This window comes from Salmo trutta, chromosome 37, assembly GCF_901001165.1.
Source record: "Salmo trutta chromosome 37, fSalTru1.1, whole genome shotgun sequence".
In the NCBI taxonomy this organism is placed as follows: domain Eukaryota; kingdom Metazoa; phylum Chordata; class Actinopteri; order Salmoniformes; family Salmonidae; genus Salmo; species Salmo trutta.
Genome location: NC_042993.1, coordinates 18,434,237 through 18,439,640, shown reverse-complemented (window position 1 = coordinate 18,439,640; position 5,404 = coordinate 18,434,237).

Sequence of the window (5,404 nt, the reverse complement as noted above, 5' to 3'; positions counted from 1 at the left end):
TTTATTTCGTTTGGTAATTTTTCTTTTTCAAAAGAGGGATACAGGTACAAAAACAAAATAAATGCATACAAAGATAACCCCGACCTATTCCCACCTCAGGCCCCATCAGATATGTGAGTGAAGCGGATTTGGAGCGTACCCAATTTGACTGGAGCATGGAGTGAGATTCCCAAAGGCTGGAGCCTTCTCACCCACTCCAATTTTGCTCCAGTAGTGTTCCAGTAGCGGTCACTTCTGGAGCTGAGGGCATACCCAGCCCAGCATGCAATTGTAGTCTACTTGTGTGCTGCTATAGCCCCTTGCTTTAGACACTGTCATAGAGTTCGCTAAATATTTTCATAAAGAAACTAATAAAACACACAGGTGCTAAATCAAGGTGACTTACAAAGATGAGGACCAAGAGCAAGAGAGGTGGTGCGATGATTTAGTGTCCACAACTAAAGAATCATTGTGGAATCTCAATCGCACTCCACACTGCCCTTTCCCACCTGGACAAAAGGAACACCTATGTGAGAATGCTGTTCATTGACTACAGCTCACCATTCAACACCATAGTGCCCACAAAGCACATCACTAACCTAAGGACCCTGGGACTAAACACCTCCCTCTGCAACTGGATCCTGGACTTCCTGACGGGTCGACCCCAGGTTATAAGGGTAGGCAATAACACATCTGCCACGCTGATCCTCAATACAGGGGCCCCTCGGGGGTGTATGCTTAGTCCACTCCTGTACTCCCTGTTCACCCACGACTACGTAGGCAAGAACCACTCCAACACCATAATTTAGCTGGCTGATGACACAATAGTGGTAGGCCTGATCACCGACAACGACGAGACAGCCTATAGGGAAGAAGTCAGAGAACTGGCAGTGTGGTGCCAGGACAACAACCTCTCCCTCAATATGAGCAACACTAAGGAGCTGATCGTGGACTACAGGAAAAGGAGGGCTGAACATGCCCCATTCACATCAACAGGCTGTAGTGGAGCCGGTCCAGAGTTTCACGTTCCTTGGTGAACACACCAAGACAGTCATGAAGAGGGCACGACAACACCTTTCCCCCTCAGGAGACTGAAAAGATTTGGCATGTGTCCCCATATCCTCAAAAAGTTCTACAGCTGCACCATCGAGAGCATCCTGACCGGTTGCATTACTGCCTGGTATGGCAACTGCTCGGCATCTGACTGTAAGGCGCTACAGAGGGTAGTGCGTATGGCCCAGTACATCACTGGGGCTAAGCTTCCTGCCATCCAGGACCTATATACTAGGCGATGTCAAAGGAAGGCACCAAAAAAATGTCAAAGACTCCAGTCACCCAAGTCATAGACTGTTCTCTCTGCTATTGCATGGCAAGCGGTACCGGACCGCCAAGTCTAGGTCCAAAAGGCTCTTTAACAGCTTCTACCCCCAAGCCATAAGACTGCTGAACAATGAATCAAATAGCCACCGGACTATTTACATTGACACTCACCCCCCCCACCCCTTTGTTTTTACACTGTTTATTATCTATGCATAGTTACTTTACCGATACCTAAAGTACATGTACAAATTACCTGGACTAACCTGTACCCCTGCACATTGACTCTGTACCGGTACCCCCTGTATATAGCCTCGTTACTGTTCTTTTATTGTGTTACAATTTATTTTATGTTTTACTTTAGTTTATTTAGTAAATATCTTCTTAACTCCATTTCTTCAATTGCATTGTTGGTTAAGGGCTTGTAAGTAAGCATTTCACAGCACATGTGACAAATAAAATTTGATTTGAATCTGAAAAGACACTTATCCCAACAGCATGCTACGTGCACATGCTAAAAGAAAGGAACAAGGTGGGTAGATAACTAAGTGAGGCATTGTAGCTAAGCATTTATAAACTAAAAATCAGACCTCCCACCACTTCCCATCCCACCCAGTAACTGGGGTTGCTCATTGCCCTCACCCCCAAAACTACCAGAGACCACCCCTTCCCCATGGGCCTGAATGCAGAGAAAGTAACATTGGTTTGTATGTGTGGGAATTTAGCTGAGATTGTTCTTTACAGAATCAAGTATATTTGTCCAGGCCTCAATTGTTGATTGACTAGCACCATTCACTCTCGCTAGTGATAATTCTAATGTTATAACTTCTAATAGTAACTGAATCCACTGGCTAAATTGGAGAGAGCGATGTGGTTGCCATCTTAGAGCCAACAATTTTTTACTGCCTGCCAACAGTAATATTCTGGATCGATCGAGAGATTCAAGGGGCTATCATCGCTAAGTAATATAATAGATGGAAAGCATTGAATATTTAAATTCATGCACTTCGAAAGGAATGTTGTAACTTTTCCCCAGAAGCATTTAACTGCAGGGCACTCCCACATCATATGAAGGAATGTACCTACCTGATTTAGGGGACACAGTGATCAGTTGGGAGATGGGGCAAATTTCATTGTAAAATGTTTCCTTGGTATTAAATATAGTCTGTGAACAAATTTAAAATGTATAAATTGATGGTTCGGATTATGGGATGTGAAGGTCATATTTTTCCATATTCTGTTCCAGTTAAAGGGTTGTTAAGATTCAATTAGATCTGTGGACCATACTTTTTTAATGACTAGCTCAGAATATGAGCTTTCCAAAAGTTGTTTATATATTATAAATCAGTCTTTTTGGGAGATATTTATTTATAAATCTCACCATTGGATGTTTCGGTAGTTGAGTTTCCCAAGGGACACCATAGGCCAGCATAGGCCAGCATAGCTGTCTGAAATTATAAATATTATAGAAAAAGGAGTTCCTTGGTAATGTGTATGCATCTTTCACATTTTGGAATGTTCTCAAACCACTACATCGGTAGGGGTACGGATTCCATATTTGGACCATTGGGGTAATGCAAAAGGGCGTCCTCCAGATCGCAAGGCATTATTGAGGAATATTGAAGCATGAGCATGCTGTTTTGATTCCCAGTTACATTGGTTTTCAATTTTACGTCAAATAGAAATTGTGTGAACAATAACAAGACCAAAGGTTAGTTTACATTGTTTAAGGGATATATCAGTGAAGACCACCTCTTCCAGGGCAATAGGAGACACCATATTTATACCTATACTCAGCCAGGGGGCAGAATAATCATTTCTAAACCAATTAAGGATGGGGCGAAATGCTAGAGCCTGAAAATACAATTAAAAGTTTGGAACGGATAGTCCTCCTACGTCTTTCCCTCTTTGTAAATGTATACATTTTATCCTGGATAGTTTACCTTGTCATATATATTTTAAATCCACACTATGAATTCCCAATAGCCAGAAGAAGGAGCCATGGGAAGCATTGAACTATATGAATTCAGTCGTGCCAATATATTCATTTTAACAGTAGATATTCTGCCAGTTAAAGCAACTGGGATATTATTACATCTACTGAGGTCACATTGAATTGATTTGAACATTCTGTTAAAGTTTCTGGTAATGGTTTTATCTAAAGAAATATATATGCTCCCAAATATTTTAAATAGGAAATGATTGGGATTCCATAAGTAGAGAGGGGGTCCTCCATCAGGGTCTTGTGAGGCAGTTGGGCTGATTTGGTTAGATTAATTTAAATTGGATCGCCTTTTCTGCTGCTTCTAGTGACTCTAAACGAAGCAGAACAGATAGTGCCTGTTATAACTATGGCTGAGGGATTGACATATATTATTTTAATAATTGGAGCCAATTCCCATCTGTTCCAAAACAGACCAGAGATATTACAGTTCTGTTCAATCAAATGCTTTTTCTGCACCAAGAGATAATACAGGCCAAATTGCTGTTTTCTGATTAAGTATCTAAGATATGTAATAGTCGACGAAGGTTATCTGAGGATAAACACTTTTTAACAAACCCGCTTTGGTCCGTGTGGATCAACTTGGGTAAGTAAGTCTCGAGTCGAGACAACAACACTTTGGAAAACAGTTTAATATCTGTGTTTATCAAAGATAGGGGGCGATAATGAGAACACTGGGTGACATCCTATCCTTTTTTTATAAAAGCAAAATTAGTGCTGTATTCTCATGTCTCCAAAATTAACTTTTGTGAACAGCTGTATTAATAATTTAGAGCAATAGTGGACCTAATTGATTCCAAAATGTTATATAGACCTCAGGAGGAATATTGTCCCCTCCAGGTGATTTTCCTTTATCATGCTATCCATTGCACTTTTGAGTTCATTGAGAGAGATTTGGGCTCCCAAATGGCTTTTTCTGTTAAGAGAAGAAGAGTTCTTAATTATTTTAGAAAAGCTCTATTCAATCAGATCCACTTTAGCCGACATCCGCATAGCAGTTGTTTTGACGGTGTCGGAGGTGGAACTGCGTTAGAGCTGTCAAATCCACAAGTGCTCCTGGCATTATACCTAAAGCAAGTACAGGTTCTGAAATTTAAAGTAGTAAGTGTGGTGGTCAGACAAGCTCATATGTCAAATTTCTAGTTTCTTGATTGAAGAAAATAGAGGTGTACAGTGCCTTCAGAAAGTATTCACACCTCTTGACTTTTTTCGCATTTTGTTGTGTTACAGCCTGAATTTACATTTACATTTAAGTCATTTAGCAGACGCTCTTATCCAGAGCGACTTATTTAAAATCGATTCAATTGAGATTGTGTCACTGACCTACACACAATACCCCATAATGTCAAAGAGAAATAATGTTTTTAGAATTCTTTAGAATTCTTGAATTCTTTTTAGAATGTCTTGTGGCTCAGTTGGTAGAGCATGGTGTTTGCAACGACAGCATGGTGTGTGCAACACCAGGGTTGTGGGTTCGATTCCCACGGGGGGCCAGTACAAAAAAATTAATAAATTAAATTAAAATAAAAAAAATGTATTCATTCACTACTGTAAGTCACTCTGGATAAGAGCGTCTGCTAAATGACTAAAATTTAAAAAATTAAAAATTTAAATATAACAGCATACATGCAAGCCTAAACAGTAAAATATCCTCTTTGGTATTAGCAATATGGTTTAAATTACCTTAAACATAGAAAAACATGTTAAATAAATGAATTGTGTCGAAGCCTATGGGACTGGCCATCTATCCTAAACAGTTAGCCCATAGGAATGCAATGTGCTGTAGCCCCACAAGGAAGCAACTCCAGTCTGTAGGTCACTTCAATATATTGTCCTTTGTCTAAATGTCTAACATTGTCTAAATGTCCTGGAACATAGGCAATAAGTCCAATGTTCAGCAATAATAATAATAATAATAATAACTGTGTTCCTTTAACCCAATTGAGAGGGTTTCCTCATCATTGTCTTAGGAGCACAATCTTATAAAAGGTTTGGTATTTTCTTATCGACAAGAAGCCTGGATCCAGTTCGGAAGCTATTCATTGATCTAAAATTTCTAATTTTAAGATTACAGCCAAACGCTTATCTCATATAACAGACATTAAA